Genomic DNA, 20,873 nt, shown 5'->3' with positions numbered 1-20,873 from the left:
TTATTCTCACCTGGACACAAACTTCTCTGATATTTCCCTTCTTAAGAACACCCCTTTGACCCCCATGACCCTCTCTAGGTACATCACTATTTCCTGTCATTCTTTATAGCAAAATTATCAGTTATCTTCACATGGTCACCACTTCTTCATCTCTCCTTAGTTCCTCCAATCAACTTTCCTCTCTACTCTCTAGGACCATCAACAATGACTTTCATGTTGTCAAATACAAAGGGCTCTTCTTTATTCTCTCAGCAGCATTCAATGCAGTTAACCACTCCCTTCACCAGAAATATTTTCTCTTCTTGGTTTCTGTGTCACAAAATCATCCTGAGAAATACACAGCAGGATGTCTATCATGCTTTCTAAATCTTGGGAAAGAGGGATGCAGTGATCAGTGGTGTAGGAACAGAGCCCATCAACATTACAAACGTCAGAAGCCTCCTCTACCTCGTTCTCACATATTGAAGGTTGTGGCAGCTCTTGAGAAGCTCCATGAACCAGGACACGGTCCGGCCAGCAGCAGCGAGGGCTCCTCAAGACCTAGAGGGCCCGGTGTGTTAGAGGCATGGGAAAGACAGATGAATCCCTTTCTTTCCAGAGCCCTGCATCTTTGTTCAGAATAAACAGGCTCTGCCAAAATCACATTGGAGAAAAGAACTTTCAAACTTCTTTCGTTACGGGATTCATTACCACACCAAACACGGGTCTTTTAAGGCTTTCTGTACAGGAGAAAATCTTACAAATGTGGGATAGAGTCATAGACTTTGTCCAAGATGTCCTTTAGGTATCGACCATAATTCAGGTACAAAATTTTTAGTGAACACAGTCTTAGACCATCTTGTTATACTGTTTATGTTAGATGCTGTTATTGCACTAATACATCCTAGAAGCAAACTAATTAAGTGCCTTTTGATTTGAGTGAAGTGAGAACAGTTAAAGAGGCTAGATTCTAATTTGCTTTTCAAGTTAATGGATTCATAGGCGGGTAGGAAGCAAAGGTGTTGAAGGGAAAGCTCAGCATGGACAGAGAGCAAAAATACTCCCCTCCCCCCAAATTAGGCCACTTGCTTTGTCAGAGATGAACATTGGTTAATTATGAAATGCTCATAAATCTGCCTCAAATTAAGTGCCCAAGGGCCGAGGATAATGGGACGAAAACAATTTAAATCACATTATGTAGCAAGCAACTGAATAATGTATTTTTGTACTGTCTCAGTGCGTTTCATTACTTCAAGGCCACAGATTTGCTCCTACAACCTCAAAGAGCAGAAGGAAAACACACTTTTAGACTATATTGTTCTCTGTGATTCATGGGTTCTCAGCACAGAGTTTTCTCAAAAGGATTTTTCCATTTCAATGCCTGTTGCCAGTTTATGGTTTGTTCTTTGAAGGGCTTTAAAAGCTTTGAATCTGCTAAACATATAGTTATCTCTGAATGTTATCAGAAACTTTAGAAGAATTCTTATGACCAGCAACTATTTTAAAGAATTCAAACCATATCTTTAAAACAAAAAAGGCATTAGTTGTAGTTAGGGAATATTTTACTTTCAAGGATATGACATTATCATTTTACTTTTTATGGATACTATTAACTTCCATGTGAAGGAAAAAACACAAACTTTTACTTGGTATATTTTGTTTAACTCTTATAATATTTGAAATTATCATATTTGAAATTAAATATTTGAAATTACCATAGTAATCAATAAGGTATGCAGGCCCCAATATAAAAAGACTCCCAATATCTGAGAGAAAATTAATGAGCCACTCAGGTCAGAGAAAAACTATACTGTTAAGTAGAACTGTCTCATCCCCACTGATGTAAAATAACTCCCGAATGTGATTAATAACTATCAGAGTTCCTGTACAATTAGGAATCATTGCATTTAAGAGTCATGGACATTTACAGTTTAAAAGGTCCATAAAGATAATTTAGTCCAATTTCCTCATTTTTCACAGATGGAGTTCCTAAGGCACAGAGGAAATGAAAGACTCACCAAAGGTCATGCGGCTAGAACCAGAAGCAAAATCCATACCTTCTAACTTCAATTAGACTGAAATTAAAAGGACATTAACTATGTTCTATTGCAGGCAACATTGTAGACTAACTGTTGAGAAGAAAAGTAAATTGCTGTGGGGACCAGGAGCAAGATGGGGTAAGAAGATCCAAATTCACCTCCTCCCATGGACACACCAAGGTTGCAACTACATGTAGAGCAACTCTGAGAACAAATGAAGACTAGCAGAACAGCTCTTCCAAAGACAAAGATACAAAGAAAAAGCCACTTGAGAAGGATAGGAAGGAACTTATATCTAGAATAGATAAGGAACACTCACAGCTCAATAATGAAAAGACAAATGACAATGAGCAAAATATTTGAATAGGCATTTCTTCAAAGAAGGCATATGATGGCCAAGAAGCAAATGAAAAAATCCTTAACAGAAAATATTAGTGATCAGAGAAATGGAAATCAAAAGAACAATGATATATAACTTCATACCCAATGGCTATATATTTTTTAAAAAGTAGATAATAACTGTTGGTAAAGATATGGACAAATTGGAACACTTATACTGGGCTGATGAGATTGTAAATAATGCACCTGCTTTGGAAATAAATTGGAAGTTTCTCTAAATGTTAATATAGTATTACCATGTGATCTAGCAATTCCACTCACAGATAGATACCCAACAGAAATGGAAACATATATTCACAAAAAAATTGTACAGGAATGTACATAGCAGCATTATTCATAATAGCTAAATAGAAGCAACCTAAATGTCCATCAAATGAAGAATGGATAAATAAAGTGGGTTATATTCATTCAATGGAAAATTACTCAGCAATAAGGGGATGATGTACTGAGACATGCTACAACACGGATGGTTCTTGAGAACATTACAATTGGAGGAAGTCAATAACAAAAGAACATATTGTATGATTCCATTTATATGAAATGTTCCAAAGAGGAAAATTTATAGAAACAGGAAGTAGATTAGTAGTTGCCTTAGACTAGAAATGGAAAGACTGGAGAAAATGGGAAATGACTGCTAATGGGTATGTGGTATTTCTGTTTGGGATGGGAAAACATCCTAAAATTGATTGTGGTGGTGGTTGCACAACTCTAGGAATATACAAAACCACTGAATTGCACATTTGAAATGGGTGAATTTTATGGTATGCAACTTATATAACAATAAAACTGTTAAAAAATTCAGTGGATTTGGAAAAGCAAAGAGAATTCCAGTTCCAGACAAGACAGAATAAGCAGATGCTACTCTCTCTCCCCCAAACATTCAACTAAAAAAATTGGACCAATGTACAGATAATTTACTTGAGGACTCTGAAAGTAAATAGTACCAAGCAGATTGGAGAAAAAGACCAGAATTCAAAACTACCAAACAGCCAGTTCGATTACCACGTTTTTCCTCTGGATTCTTCCAGCCTGAATTCAATGTACCAAAATTGGGAACCAAGAATCAGACAGAGAAGATTCTGAAGAAATACTTATCTCTTTTCTTCATTTTGTTCGATCACGTTCACATCCCAAACTGACAATCAGGTTCCATACACATGGGATTGATATGAATAGAACTCCAAAGGCTTTGAGAATAGAACTGACACTGGAACCCACCCCACAGAAGGCAGGTTGGACCTTGTGGCCTGAACCTAACCTGGCCAATTGCCTACAAAAACAAAAGGTCAACATTCTCCATAGGATTTATTTATTATTTTTATTTTCATTTTTTTATTTTGGTATCATTAATATACAAGCACATGAGCAACACTGTGGTTGCTAGATTCCCCCCATTATCAAGTCCTCGCCACATACCCCATTACGGTCACTGTCCATCAGCATAGTGCTGTACTATCTTCTCCATAGGACTTAAATGAGATCCAAGGTCTCTTAATATACTATTAAAAATATCCAGGATATAACCTAAAATTACTCAGTATGAAGAAACAAGAATATGTTGACTTTTGTAAAGGAATATCAGCAGATGCCAATGATAGCATAGATTTTGGAAGGACTTGAGCAGCTACTACACAAATGTTCCAGCCAGTAATTGTGAACATTCCAGAAACAAATAGAAAAAATAGAAAACCTCAGTGAAGAAACAAAAAATATAAAGAGGCAAGCTGAAATTTAAATTTTAAAGCTGAAATATAAAATAAGATCAGGAACAAGGCAAGGATATCCACTTTTGTCATTCCTATTGGCCATAATACTGGAAATCTGAGGCAGTGCAACAAGGAAAGATAACCAGATAGATAGTTAGAAAAAAAGAAATAAAGAGTATCATTTGGAAAGGAAGAAATAAAAATGTCCTATTTGTAGAAGGCATGACTGTCTACATTTTAAAAAGTCCAAGGAATGTACAAATACTTTTAATATTAACATAGGAGATTAGCAAGTCAAAGGATCAGATATGAGGTCAACACACACAATTGCATCTTATTCCTATATAGTAGCAATTTACTGAAAACTTTTTTAAAGTACCATTTACAAAAGCTCCAATAAGTAAAAAATAAAAATTTAGCTATAGATCTAACAAAACTTAAACAGAATTTGTGAGCTGAACACTATGAAACACTGGGCAAATATGAGCAAATGACTTGACTTCACCATAGAAGAGATACAAATGGCAAATAGTGCATGAAAATATATTTAGCCTCATTATTGATTAGGGATATGCAAATTAAAAAGGAAGAAATACCATCACAAACCTACTAGAATTGTTATAATTAAAGATAACTGACAATACCAAGTGTTGACAAGGATGTAGAGCAACTGGAACTCTCATACATTGCTGAGAGTGATGCAAAATTTTACAGCCACTTTGGAAAACAGTTTGGTAGGTTTTTATAAATTAAACATGCATTTATTATACATTCCACTAATGCCAAGTGAGTTGTTGGAAAGCCCTGTCCTAGAAGACCAATATAAATATCCAAACAAACAGCTTATGCTTTCTAGTAAAGAAAGGTAAGCAAGGACACAAATCCACTTCAGTCTCAAATGTTTAGAAATAACTTCCCAACTTAATTTTAGTTGAGTCATTTTTCCCCCCAGAAATGATTATATAGTACAATGATAACATGTACATTGGAAATTACTGATTATTATGGTTTTCATTGTAAATTATCCTATTATGTTTCCAGTTCTCAGACTTGCACCTAAGAATCATTCAGGTCCATGTTTAAAATGCAGATTCCATAGTTCCTTTGCCAGATATTTTGATTCTGTAAGTCTCAAATTGAGCTCAACTTTAAGCAAACATTTCAGGTCATTCTGATGTGCAGGATTTGTTTGATATATGCTAGACCTTATCAGGGTTAATAATGCCACAACTTGACAGCATTGTGGGCATTGCTGAGGAGCCACAGTGTCACTACACTGTGTCCTTTGTTTTAAAGAAAAATATTCAAAACAAATTTTATGCAAGGAATTTTGAGCCTGCTAATATCCTTTAGAAAAAGAGTTTCAGAAGAAGGGGTGGGCTAGAGAAATGGGTTTCCTTAGTAAATACATTTCCCTGAACTTGTATAGTTTTCTATGAGGGCTTCTCCATACTAGAAGATGTGCATCCCAGCCTGAAATTTTCCAAGTTGAGCCTGCTGCTCTGTTTGATCAGTTGCAGATGTAACTCCTTTATTTTCCTGTGGAGATGAGATGAAAAACAAGAGCAGTCACAAAAATGCTGGAGAAAATGATATGATTCAATGGAAAGAAAAGACAAAAGGAATTAGGGAGAAGAGAATAGGTTTTAGTGTGAGCCCAAACCAGAGATTAAAGATTCTCATTGTATGAGTTAAAGTGGATTTGCTCACTCAGGATTGAGCTATTGTAATTTGTCTTGAGATAAATTATTAAGAGATAATAGTGTTGTGAGAAGCAGAATGGGTACAAATCCATTTAGTGCAAGTCTACCTCTGACATTTGCAGACTATGTAATCAGGGGAAAGCTGCTCAACTTGCCTGAGCTTTTTTCTTAGCCCAAAAAAGGGCATAAAATTGACTCATGGGTTTGCTACAAAAATGAAGTGAGAAAATGCATGCAAAAATCCACTGTGACAGTAAGGCTTATCAAAATTAGGGAATCATCACTCCTAGGAATTTACCTGAAGAAAACAAAATCCCTGATTCAAAATGATATATGCTCCTGTATATTTATTACTGCACTGTTTGCAACAGCCAAGATATGGAAACAACTTAAGTGTCCATCAGTAGATAATTGGATAAAGAAGATGTGGTATATATACAGAATGTAACATAATTCAGCCATAAAAAGGAGAGAAATTCACCATTTGCTACAACATGGATGGATCTAGAGGGTATTATGTTCAGTGAAATAAGCCAGGAGGAAAAGGGCAAATACCATATGATTTCACTTATTTGTGGAGGATAAAAACAGAGCAAAAACAAAAGGAACAAAACAATATTAGACTCATAGACACTGAAAAGTGACTAGTAATTACAAAGAGGGAGGGAGTGGGCAGGAGTGGAGGAAGGGGGAGGGGAGCTGTTAAACCACCATGATATACATTTGATAAAAATTTTAAAAATACTCAAATAAAAGAAAAATTAGGGACTCATTACTTTTTTATGAAGTAATTTGCAGTTTACCCTCTGATAAGATAATTCCATTATACTTCCTTATGTATAGGAAAAAAAACACTGACACTTGAAACCAGAAGTTCTGGAAATTTTGTGGGTTGTACTCCACATAAACCTGAGATTTTAGGCAGCAAAAAGTAAAAGGAGAACTCTTGAGAAGTGGGTTTTGGTTGTTGTTTGGGAAAAAGGATTGAAAATTTCCATTGGAAGTAACATCAAAGGCATCCTCCAAGAAGCCACACTTACCGCATAACTAAATCAGTGCCAACAGTTTCTGAAAAGCAATCAAACAAAGTCATGCATCAGGTCCACTGAGCCAAAGAGGCTTCAGCATAATTTAATGAGTTTAATAGGTAGTCCAACATCTTAGTCACCTTCCTCAGAAAGCCTGGATCTCAGAGCAGAGATTTCCAAGTGCTTTTTCTGGAGAACTCAATTTCTAATTGACCTCAGAATGTCTTTATTTTATGAAGTTTTTTATAGCTATCATTGAATATATTATCTGACCAACATTTTTTTTTATCAAGAGAAAGACTTTTGGTCTATGATTTTTTCAGAAAATTCTTGAAAAGTCACCACAGAACTAACTACAAAAAAAAACAAAAAATGTGTTTTAGTAGTACAGAGCCTAATTTCAGTATTGACATAGAAGATGGAAAGGTGTTCAGCTCAAGTGACAAGATCAAGGAAGTCATGGACAGGAGATGTGGTGCATGTGAGTTTAAGTATGAGGGAATGTTTGGGGCACAGACGGGAGATGGATGGGGTATCCACAGTTACACCTGTTTCCCATTTCACTCTCAGAAGTGTCTTTAATTTTACAACAAATTATAGGTCACTTTAATGATGGATCAAATTGGAATTACGAATTTACTCTGCCTGGTGTGATAAATGCAATCGCTGATTTTCCCAGTCCCAACTGTGGTCCCATCACCCCTGGTCCCTGGCCTTTTAGGACTCTTTCAAGGAGACCCCTAGCTTCTGTGACATCAGCCTTCAACACTGCCCCAAAGCAACTTGCTAACCGTCCAGACTCTCATCAGTAACCACAGCCAGCATTCACATTCCAACCGCACAGTCAGAAATCAGAAGGCCAACAAGAAAACTAGCAGCATACCCTCTACCACACAGACACATCTCTAAACCTTAATCAGAGTAATCTGTTCATCTGGGTTAGGATGCTGTGGGGTGGTTGTGTTTACCTAAATACTTTAGGGCCACTTCTCCAGCCCTGAGCAGGGAAGGCAGGGTTTAGAGAATGCAGCAATCCTCCACTCATTTTACTAGAGAAACCTCATTCATATTTGTTTCATGTGTTGGGCATTTTATGTGGGGTCTTATATTGGAAACAACGTGTTCCCCTGCTTGTGAAAAATTGCCACTGCCCAATTTAAGGGTGTCTTTATTAGAAGGTGTGGAGACACCTGGCACCTTTCTGAAAACTCCCGCTACTTTGACTGCCAGTTTGGTAGGAATCGCAGCTGGGCGCCATCAGAAGGAGTCCCCAAGAGGGCTGGGGACTGGGTGACACTGAGGCCATTCTCCCAATACTTCTGTTTGTGAGCCTGTCATAATAGGGGTCCTGGTAATTGTGTCATTTTGCAATGACACCTTCAGGACTCTGCTCATGTGGTTGTCTAATCATAATGATTCCTAAAATGACTGGATGGGGACATGAGTTTACTTGGATTTAGGTATGTCTTCAAGAAACATTAGTTGAACAGTAACTCTTTTGGGGACCCTCAGTTTTTTAATAGAACATGATTACATTTGAACTTTATATCCTAGAAACCAATTACTTATTAGATGCTAAGTTCTGAGAATTTCGTGTAAATGAACTAATTCAGTCTTTCAACAATCTATGCAATAGGCAGTTCTTATTTATTGCTTAACAAATGAGAAACTAAACTGTATATGGTTTAAGTGACTTGCCAAAGAGCACATAGGTAGTAAGTAGAGGGGTTGGGATTTACAAGCAGCCAGTATAGCTGCAAAAGTGGAGCTCTTAACCACAGCTCCGTGCTGCTCAATGGAGAAGAGATGTAGTGTGGTGTAAGGAGCTGTTGGCCAATCCTGTAACTCTCCTCCATAGCAGCCTCAATTGTCTTGGACTTTTCCTTATGTCTCATACATTCAGTTTCCTCAGGGAAGGTTGGCTCCATCCTCTGGGTCGGACTTAATTAGTCTAACAACAATCCATCCCCCACTCTGGTGCTTAGTTGGCAGATGCACATGACCCAGTGAGATGTGATGTTGTTGAGGCTAGGAAAGTTCGTCCTCACTCTCCTGGAGAGCCTGCTGAGCCCCTGGATGTGCTCAGGAAGAGCTGTTGGGTCTGGGAAAACACTCGCTCCAGTGTTTTCTGGTTCCAGAATGAAATCACTTTATGGAGTTGAAGAAAGCTGAAGAAAACGAGTTGCGGAGCTGGAACCACTTGGTTAAGTTGGCCTCTGCAGTTAACCCCAGCCCTGGACGTCTAATTATGTGGACCAATTAATTTCCTTCTTCATCAAGACAGCAAGCCAGTCCTTGGTGACTTTAGAATATGACTTATGCACAATGGGCTTGTCATTCCCTAGGTCGGTAACAGGTGCTCTTGTTCTTGGTTTTCTGTTGGTTGTGACAGTGTGAGCCACAGTGATACATCCATGTAAGCACAGCCATCAGGGTGCGGCCCATACCCTAGACAACCAATGTGGTTCCAAATCATGTACTGTGCATCAGTGATGTGTATTTATTCCTTATAAAGACACCATTTTCAGTGTATCCTTGGTGGACATCATCGACAGTTTATTGTGATGTATACCTATTTGAGGAACACATCTAAAATTCCAAGATGTGGTGAAGGGAAATTAATAACTTACTAGTACAAAAAGCAGTGTTTGTAGGCATGAAGAACTCTTCGAAGTTCACTTTGTCAGTGAATTCACATCTGAAGTGCTGAATGTTTCTGTGAAAACCCTCAAATCTCTTGAAGACTCTTTACTTTGGAGAAGTCACAATATATAGTGAGCAGTTTCTTTTCAATGAAGTTTTTCACATTTGAGTATTTTCACTGTAGCAGAGAGATTTAGAGTTTTTTCACACAGTCCTGGGGGCCAGAAGTCTGAGATGAAGGCCATCAGCAGGGTCGGCTTCTTCTGAGGGCCTCTCCTTGGCTTGTAGATGGCTGTCTTCTCTCTGTGCTTATTATCTGTGCCCCAACCTCCTCTTCTTATAAGGACACCTCACAAGATTAAGAGCCCCATCCTGATGACATATTTAACCTTCACTTCTTCTCTAAAGACCCTATCTTCAAATACAGTCACATTCTGAGGTATTTGAGGTCAGGGCACTAGGTATCAGTGTGTTAGGACTTTAACATATAGACTTTGAGTTCAAAAAATTCAATTCAGCCTGTAACAATTAGCAATAATAAAGCTAAAAAAATTTAAACATGAGCTCTGAGTGAGGTAGTTTATCAATCTTAGAAGCAAGCTTTAGAATTTTTTTCTACCTTTTTAATGTTTGTTTTGGGTTGACAAATTCTATCAAATGATTTCATTTTTATTAAACCCAAGTGGCAAACAGAGATTACACCAGGGAAAATAAGATACAATTTTAATTAACAATTTTCATTTCTACTAATTATAGTTCTATCAGTGTCATTCTAATTTAAACCAGCAATCCCTCCTCACTAATGATTTCTTAATGATCCTGAAACCATGAGGCTGTGTCAGTGCTTTAGATCAGCTCTTGCCCCTTGGGGCCTTATCTGCCAAACAGTGGAAGCATCTGGGCGGAGTGCTGGGGTTCACATGGAGGACACAGACCGCCTAGAACCCCCACAGGGTGGGAGTCTGAGTACATAAATAAATTGAATGTGGTCAGGTTTCTGAAACTGCAAATATGAATCTGAATCTCTTTCAAGTCCATAGTTCTAATCCTTGTTCTTACTCTTCTTTATTAATAGTTTTTGAGCACCCAACCCTATGTGAAACATATTTTTATGATAAAAATATAAATATTTTAAAATGAATTAGAAATATAAATATATTTTTGTTTATAAATTTATAAATATCACAAAGACAGAAAATTTTAAAGCAAATGCAAGTAGCTTATCTAATATTTTCTCCCTGCCCCACATTGTTCTATCATGGCCATTCCCTGGAAAGCAGATGCCCCATTTTGCAGACCATTGCCTCGGATGCATTCCGACACTGGTCCAGGGATGGATATGGAGATGAACGCACAGCTGAAAGGATATACAAGTCACTTGTTGGGAAGGAGAGGGGTGTGTGCAGGTTTTCCTACAGTACATTCAGCTCTCTCCAGATGCACAGATTCCACAGGCGGATGGGACAAACATTCTCAGGTGCTGGTAGTTACTCCACATTTTCTTACCTTTGAACCCATGTCCTTAAAATGAAGTAAACTGTTGATTTGTTTAATGCCAATGCTGCTAAGGGACTCTTCCTAAAACTGTGTGAAGTCATTTCCTGGCTGCTTCCTTCTGCAGAACCTGCCATGTTGCTATTCCACTTGAGGACCCCTCTGTGCAGCCTCCTCCAGGGATGGGCTTGCAAAGAGCCCCTTCCAAGGTATGGGAGAAGAAGGTGTAATTCCCACCCCTTCTAATTTGGGGAGCTCTTCCGTTGGCATCTTGTGTTTTCTCAGAGGCCGATACAACAGATGATAGCAGAGGGGCCCTAGCTCTATTGCTCACTCCATTAGAGAACTGTGTTTGTGCATTATTATCATGACCTGCATGGTTCTGCAGGATGAGTTTTCTGGATCATTTTCTCCAAAGAGAAAAGAGACCTAACAGGTAGTATCAAGATTGTTACTTTTTCATAATTCCTGTCAGTAGGGGCAATGATGTGGACCTTTTTCTGTACTCAAATATATGTGCTGGTCTTTGGGCCATAGATATTTTGATAATTTGCAGACAACTAAAAGAAAATTTAGAAATTATTTGCAATATGCGTGTTTGTGCATAGGTATACATATGAATGGTGGTATTTGTATGATGCCATACACATGTAATACATGTATGACAGGAATTTACAAATCCCATCACTCAGAAATATTCATGGCTGACATTTTTCTAGACATTTCTCTCTACAGTTATACAGATAAAAATATGGATAAAGTAAAATATAATGTTATGAAAACATGAGAATGTATGATGTATGTTATTTTTAATTAGACAGTACTACATTAAATTCTACTTGAACTCAAAAAGAAACTAAAGTAAAATGGAAAGTATTTCAGAACTTCAGTTAATTGTACCTCCATTATAAGAAATATTCCTTCCTAAGAGTAAGAAAAAGATTATGAAAATGGTAACATTCAGTTATGCCCTTTCTAATTTCCACATTTCAATTTTAGATTGTATTCAATGCCACTCTGCCAAGAAAAATGAGATTAGCATTCATACTTCCATCCACCTCTCTTCCCCATCCTTCCCATTTTTGTTACTTACTGCGTTATTTTCATTTTAACAGGTGTCAAGAACTGTGAATGATCTGAGATTTTACTACTTGAAAACTAACAAGTTAGTCTGCCATTGCTGACAGAAGATATAAGACTCCTGGGTCAGAAACAAAGGACTTATTGCTCACACAGCAAGCAGCATATTTACATCAATTCCTCCTGCCCTCATGTCCCATGGAAATAATTCAGGTGGACCCAGGTAGATGCCATGAGTCACAGTACAAGAAAGGAACCATGAGTCTGGGAATCACTAACCTTTTATAACAGGCAATAAGCATGACTACCCTTTGTTACATAGGGAGACATGATTTCTGTCTTCCAAGGCTATTTGCTATATATACATACTTGAAAAGACAGTCCAGGACAAAGGTAGTCAATGCCACTGCTTACAAGAAACATGAGAGATCCATGAAGAATTCTCTCGCAACAACAGAGTCTACAGCATTTACTTCCTGCAAAGTAACAATAACTTCTAGTAGTAGTTTAATCTTATTTTTATTTGCAAATGGATTTAAAGTTCACCTAGTTATTTTAACTTTTACCTTCCTTCAGGCTGTTGTTTTTTTAACTTTATTTCTTATTTGGTTAAATTTTATTATTAGGTAGCAGTTTTGTTATGTTTTTGCTTGTTTTTTTTTTTTTTTGTAAAGAGCCCATAGATACCATATTTCCAGAACTCTTTCACATTTGAGAACATCTGTTTTTTGTTTTTTTTTTTTTGCTTTAATGACAAGTTGACTATGTACAATATTCTTGGATCACACTTTTCTTTCTCTTAGAACTTTAAAATTTCCAGTGAATGTTTTGGAGAAGTTTGAGGCTCACCATATAACACCCACCACAGTAAAAATGGATTTGGGTAAAAAGCATTAGTAGATGTTAAAAATGGCAGGTGAAAATTTGATAAGGAACAGAAGATTTACAAAGAGAGAAGGAAAATGTTTCAGTACAAGTTTCCTCCAAATCCCCCCAACTCCTTCCCTTGTGATGGTAGCCAGGAAGTTCAGGGGGGAAACTTGAGGTGTTTAGCCAGTCTTTTCCTCTAGACTCTGGTCTTCCCACACTCCATCCAGGCCGGGATTCATTTCCTACAGAGCATCTTTAAAGATCCCCTGTTACATATCAAAGGGCTGGGTTCTATCAAGGTTACAGGAAATTACAAAAGGCAGAATAAAAATGGTATTTCAAAATAAATAGAAACAGAAGGCAAACAGGAGGGCAGACAGAGGAACAAAAAGAATCGTTATGCAAACACAGGCCCTGCAAGGCCTTTTTTTAGGCCTTGAAGAATGTTGTCAGATCCCAGGAGATGTTTTGGTCTGGTTCACCCAATTGCATGTGAAAATGTGGCCTCCTTATGATTACTGTAACATCAGACCTTCCACTTTTATTTAATCATAAATAATGAGCCTTTAAAATGAGCATGTTGACTCATGAGGCATGCACAAAAACCAAGTGACCTTGAAGGGTGCCTTCCATCTTCCCTAAGCCTGGCAGGATGGACTGGGCATGAAGGCCTCCTTTCTCACCACTTCAGTCAGTATGGCACACACTGGCAATGGTGACCCAGGATTCCTCTCAGGAGCCTGTGGGGCCCAAGTTGAGTTTCTCCAAATGTCTGGACTAGGAAGGCCCAGCAGTCCCTCTGCCGACTTCCCAGTGGCCACCACAATACAGACCAGTGCTCATCCTGCCCCCTCAGTCTTCCCTAGGGGCAGTGGAGGGAGGGGATGGATACAGAGCCCTCCCTTTTATGAAACTAGCTGGGTTTGTGTCTGTTCTCCTTGACAGCATCCCACACCAAGAACTGTGCTACATACAAGTAACTAGTAAATCATGACCAAGACTCTGTCCTTGACCAAACTTGAGTCAGGTTCCTCTGAGCCTCCTTCTCAATCAGGCCCTCACCTCAGGCTCTGCCTTTGGTCTGCTCAGTCCAGTTTTAGCAAGAATCCTGCTAGGCCAGGTTAGCAAGAATCCTCACCTTCCATATCTTATCTTGGCCTGGCTTCAGCAGGAATCCTGCTGCGTCTGTCTAGCAAGGATCCCTACAGACCTGATCCTTCCTCTTAGTGATATTCCACCCATGGCTCCCACTCTGCTTCTTGGCCATCAATCCCTACATGTCCTTGTCATATCTGGAGTTGAGCCCTATCTTATCCAGTGTCTCCCCTGATGAAAACCCCACTGTAGTAGTCCCTTCTTGAATAAAGTCTTCCTTTATGTTTTTAACAAGGGTCATGAAATGTTTTTCTTTAACAATAGCCAGTCCCTAAAAATCTTTGCTGAAAGCCAACTCATTCTTATATTTCAATTGTAATATTGGTGGGGGGGTCTGGTCTACAGGGGAATTTTTCTCAAAATTCCATCAATGTACCCTTTTTTTGTTCTGCAGTCTCACTGGTAAATGCTTCCAGCATGCGAATTGTGGGAAAAGATTTATTTCCAAAATGTAGCTCTGACTTTAGGGTAGGAAGTCTCAATGCATAGGGTCATCTCTTGACTTAATAAAATGTTAACTTTGCTTCTAGCGGAAGATGTTTTATTGGGGTGTATTGTCATGGGCTCCATAAGCAGGGTGATGCTACAATATATCTATCAACTAAAGAGTCCCCAAGTTTTCATTGTTGAAATTCTGGGCAAAGGTTTGTGGTTGGAAGCAGAAATGTCCTTGGCATCCATTTCTGTTGGTAGAATTGTAATCTGATGACAACAAGTGGTTGTATTGTTGCACAATAATTTCATTAAGAGCATTATTACTGATGAGGATATGCAATGTTAAAAAAATAAAATTCAATAGACTAAATTTTAAAGACCTTACTGGCCTTCTCAGTGATTCATCAATTAAGCAGCACTCAATCTAGCAGATGGAAAGGAGCTCCAAGGAGAGCAAAATGAAAGCCTTTTATAGGCAGAAGGGAGCAGGAACAAGAAAGGTGCACTAGACAAAACCACTGCAAGGTTATTTTCCTTCAGGGATGGCAGGGATTTATCAGGCAGATTACCTAACTACTGCTGATTAGGTGATTCCTCGCTGATTAGTTTAAGATTCCATTTCTAGTAAGCCAAAACTGTAATTAAGGGAAGTCTTTGGTGACAAGGGGGTTTGCATAAATGACTCCATTTGGGGCCTGTTTTCAACAGTAATATGGCATATAGCCATCAGGATCATAGCACTTATCTGTTTAGGATCTGTGTTCAATGTTTTGTGCTTCATTCAAATATAAGGAAAGGCTCTCAGTTTATAGATGCAAAGAACAGAGATGATTGGCATCAACTTTCAAAGTGTTTCATAGCTCATGGCATGAGGCTAGAGTTTGGATTCAATTACTCTCACTTAATCCAATAAATCAAAACAGCTCTCCACTGCCGGCTGATGACCTGCTTTCCATTCTTTTCAGAAGCACTGGGTTCTCATTTCCAGATGTTATGTCTGGGTGAACTGGAAGGAGGGAGAGGCCATGGAGGTCCTAGCACAGCAGTTATTTTTAGCTCCAGCACAGAACGAGCAAAGTCTATGTGCCTGTACTATTCAGAGGCAGGAACTGTCTATCTATACTATCAGGAACACCAAATAAGAACCAAAAGAATATGAAGCACATACTTTCCAGACTAAACAACCTCTCCCTGGAAAATGTCCACCCACCCAACTTGGTAACCTCTGTTGGAGAATTTAACTTAAAGCTATTTAAATCAGCTTGAGATTATTGCTTGGTATCATCTCTTATATATAGACTTGTATATATACTATCTTCTTTTATTTCCTTTCTTTTTCCTTTGTGATTTTTGTCTTACATTCGTTTTCCATTTTAGTATTTTACCATATTTTCAAATCCCTTATTTTAATCACAACTTGATGTAGAAAGAACAATGTCCAAATAAAGCCTCTATATACTTCTTCCCACACAACCCTCAGTTAGCAACTTTGACATTCTTAGCAGCTCTCAAAATAAATCTTCCAACCACCATCCTAAATAATTCTGTTGACCTTAAAGAAGTCTCTGTGGGAAAGAGTCCCAGCCTCAAACCCAAGTGACTGTCACTGCAAAGCCCGAGCAGAGCCACAGGCCTGGTCCCTAGAGCCAGACATCTGTCAGAACTCAATGGCTAACTCAGTCTGAGCACTAAGTGGAGTAACAGGGATCCTGTTGTTCCAAATACTTGAGATGAGGCGGAGCTTTTCAAACCCTACTTGCTCTGCCTTGGGAAGGTGGAGACTCATATTTTAAGGAATGACTACCCAGTTAGATTTGCATAGAAGATAATAGATCACCTCAGCTGTTATGTACAGGGTGGCCGTGAGATACTGGACAGCTGTTGTAATAAGCCAGGTGGGGTGCCTGAAGCAAAGGAGGTGCTTGGAGAAAGGAGATGAAGGTGTGAATCATAGGGATATTTAGGAAGTAAACTGTAAGGCAGAATCAAAAGAAAAACTGCAGTTAAGATTCCTATGACACTAAGAAACTGTTTTTCCCATCAACCAACAGATAGATTGAAATCCCAGTTTTAACTGATAGAGTTATTAGAGGAAGACAGTTCCTACAAGATAAACTTTGATTTGGGAAGAGGGATTAGAGGGACTGAGAAATTTGGCCCACTAAACCTTCCTACTATAAGTATTCTTTACAACCCAGGATTCAACTGTATTAGAAGAGATTAAACCCCTGGTGCCTGGTAAGCTACTAACTCAGAGTATTATTTTGAAGTGGCATAAAAAAGTTTATACTAAAGGGCAGGATTAAGGGGTATACTTCCTAGAGAAAAAAAAATTAAGAACACATCTTTAGGGGAAATTTTTGCTTTGGGGTGATCTTTTTTCTGACATAAAGTTATCTAAAAGGTGGTGAATTTGCTGAGGAGCCTCCTTATGCCCTGATAACATGAGATTCTTCTTTAAAGATTCTCCTTTTGGGTGGTGTAATGATTAGGCTACATTTCACTTCATCCAATATTTTTGAGACCTTGAAACACACATCAGAGACTTACACAATAGAAAACACAAATTCTACCATCCTCTTTCCATTTATTTATAGTTGTATTTTAAATAAAGACTAATCTTAAGTGGTTTGAGTAAAATCCCATGTCTGGTTCTGGGACATTGTATATGGGCATCTGTCTCGCCAGAGGGTTTTAGCCCTGGGCAAGTTCACACTGGATTCCCTGAGACTGAAAAATGACCATGGAACGTTCTTGGGGTTGAAAGAGTTTATACCCAGCTTTATTTTTGTGGCGGCAGGTCAAGCGCGTCTGTCTGCCTCTGGGCGAGTCTGCGTGCAGCAAGTTGGTCTCTACCTCTGGACCTTGCTACTGCCTGGTAGCCCCACAGCTCCAGAGCACTGGGTGGAGTTCTTTTTATACAGAGTAATTAAGAGCTCATGGCCCACATGTGTGCAAGCCTGAGCCTGCGAGCATTGCCCGGGCGCAGTGGGCAAGCAGACCAGTGTCAGGTGAGAATCCTGATCACTGAACTTCTGTCTACAGCAACCTAACAGCCTAGATCTTGTGAACATCATGGGTTCAAAATATGGCTTGTCTGTTATTACTCAGACATGATCATCTTTTATTAGTTACTGATAAATTAAGCAGGATGACAAAAGTTTGAACTAATTTCTTTGAAAGATGGGTATAGCTGTCCATTGCAGAAGCAGCTCGCAAGCCTGTCTTATAATTTCAGGGGCCTTCCAGCCGGCCTATGTATCAGGAGACTTACTTAAAAATCAGATGCAGCAGGAATGGGATGGACCTCAAATATATGAAGTTTTTAAGGGTCAAAAAGGTGATTCTGTTCATCTTCAGGTTTTGGAAACTCATTTTGTAATGAATGAATTTGAAAATCAATTTTGCTAAAGAGATAAGGCCATGTATAGTTTTTAGGCATCTATCATAGATCACACATGACATTTATCGTAAATCCTACATGATTTGACAAGTGTGACATGGGCCAGGGAAAAGCTTAAATAATTTCCCTGGGGTTATAAATATGTGAACATCAAAGCCAAAGCCAGGGTTCACAGGCTCTGAATTTCTAGCCCATCTTTTGAATGAGATTGGCTGTCATTCTTCATCCCATCTCTGACATAGTCAGGCAGAATGAGCATAAAGAAAACCAAGGAACCTCTTAGATGCTTGTCTTTTAAATCTTTGGTAAGTTTAAGGCACAAGTTCAGAATCACAGACATGATGAATGCTTTTTAAATTGTGAATATTGCAAATAATGAAATTGGATTAAAGATAATTACAAAACACGGGTCTAAAATCTGTAGGACACGAAAGCCTGGTAAAGAAAAGACAACAGGAAAGCCTACAACATAGTGCAATGACTGGATGCAATTACTAACCCAGGAGCAAAATGGTAGCAGTTATGTCAAGAAGGATGATGTAAAGAAAGGACATTCACAAGAAATCTATTCAATTTGAGAAAAAGAATGACTGTATTCAATCTGCTGCTAATATGAATAACCAATGAACTCTTGGCCATTAATATATATACACATTTACTTCTATGTATATACCATATACATACACACAGAGAATCTGGATTGTGTTGGTAAGATCAATGTAAAACCACTTTAAATTTTCTCAATTATGAAACCAAGTTGTAAATTTGCCTTTGAAGTCAGTGGCAAGGGGCACAGAACTGGAAGAGCCGATCCTTGGTTTGGCGTTTGGGGATCCTGAATGAAAGGGAATTGAAGTCCCAATAGTCACTGGACCAAAGCAGGGTGTGAAGGGTACATGGGTGGCAAAACACCTCTCTGATCCAGAGAGAAGCTCTGCCTCTGGGACCTGGCAACTTGTCAAGGGGGAGTCCAAGAGATTTCCTGGGGCAACAGGTGAGAGTGGAGAGTCTCCCAGCTTAGGCTCTCCAGTGGCACCCTGGAGTTTCTGGGCACCAGGATCAGTCCAGGGGGTGGGGGTGGGGGGACTACAAGGAGTGGGCAGGGCTGCCTCAGCCAGAGACCAGCCTCCCGCAGCCTCCTCTGGAGGCAGAGGGAGGGACAAGGCAGCAACAGCTCTCTCTGTGGATGGTGGCTGGGAATGGGGAGGAGCTGCGATGGGTGGGCTCCAGATACTAGAAGAGGCCCTTAAACTCTGGCAATTTCAGATGAACGAAAAGAGAAACAACAAAGGAGCAAAGGAACCCGTTGAGGGTGGGGTGGGGCGGGGCGGGAGAGATGTTTCTGAAGGTAGAGGTTCGAGCTGGCCTCGGAGGCGGCGGCACAGTGGAAGGTGCCTGGTGCGTTGTGGGACGGCGGGAGGGAGATGCTGCAAGTGCTGGGGGCCACGGCTGGGGTGGGTTGGGAATGCTTAGGAGGGGGCTGCATGTATTTTAACACTATTCGAGGTATTGTGGGCCAAATATAAGCAGCAAAAAGTTTACACTTTAAAGAATAATCTTAACTTAAACAAGTTTCTCTTTCTTTTAGAATACTATTAAGGACTGAATGTGTGAGTTGAATCCCGCTGTGGGCTTAACCTGAGCTCATCCTGAACTTCAGACCCATTTGGGCAGGTTTGCAAGATGCTGAGTGGGGTAACCTGGGCAGGTGACTATCAGAGGAGAACCTGAGGTGCCTTGTAAGAATGAAGTCATTGTGAATGAAGAACAATCACAGCCTAAAAACTCAGGGTCGATGATCAGATTACCCATTTTTCTGTCATAGGGAGTGTATGGGATTCACATCTGGGTCCCGTGCCGGGGGCTTGGTTCAGAGCATGGGAATGAGCCAGTGGGAATGACAGCTCAGGGCTCTTTTATCGAAACTTCTGAGAAGCGCTGAGTCCAAGGGGTGGCCAGCAGAGGGGCAAGCCTGGCCCAGGTGGCCTCACAGTGGCTGCTGATAACATCACAACAGCCTCTTGAACCTTCCATGGACAGCCTTGCAGCAGTCTCATCAGTAAACATCAAAGGGGACTGGAGTGGATGAACAGGAGGGGTATGGCTGGTGTCCGAGAGCATATGCACAGTGGACATCCCAGGGGATCCCTAAACATACCTACTGGACTTTAAGAAAAGGGGGGTTGGAAGTCCTACAACTGCAGGGAAGGACAGAAGCAAAGAATGCTTTTTTCTTATCCCAGTGTTCACCTGAGCTGCCAGGTGTTCACCTGAGCTGCTTAGATGACACAGGGAACAGGAGGAGGGGGTGGACAGCTGATGCAGGCAGGTGTTAAGAGGAAGGTGGTTTTGAAGAATAAGGAGAATACTCAAACCAAGGAGAAGAGCTTAACCCAGTGGTTCTCAAAGTGTGTTCCCTGAACCAGCAGAAGTGTCACCTGGGAACTTGTTAGAAATGCAGATCACTAGACCCCATCTGCAATCAACTGAATGAGACACACTGGGGACAGAACCTGCAGCCTGTGTTAACACGCCCCCGACCCCCACCAGCTGATTCTGATGCTGACTGGAGTCTGAGAGCCACCGGCTAATACTATTCCCAAATATTGGCCTGTGGTTTGACCTACTAGAATCACCTGGAAACTTTAAAAGGGAGATAGATACCTGAAACACGCTGCAGAGCATCTGTAGCTTTGGAGGTTAGAGTGGGGGAATTTAGATCTTTAAAAAATTCTCCAGGTGATATACTGTTATCAAAGTACAACAACGATCTTTCTAAGCCATTGAGGCCACAATGAATTGAAAGGTTTGGGCTGATTTTAGGATTCAGCAAGTTGCAGAGATAGCATAGTCCCAGGCTAAGAATATAGATTTAAGAGTCAGACAGGCTTGGGCTTAAATCTCAGAATTACTCTGACTCTAAATGTCCTTGTCTAAAA

The sequence above is a fragment of the Manis javanica genome, chromosome 13 (assembly GCF_040802235.1).
Source record: "Manis javanica isolate MJ-LG chromosome 13, MJ_LKY, whole genome shotgun sequence".
Lineage (NCBI taxonomy): Eukaryota > Metazoa > Chordata > Mammalia > Pholidota > Manidae > Manis > Manis javanica.
The sequence above is the reverse complement of the archived record's forward strand: the minus strand, read 5'-3'. Positions refer to the sequence as shown.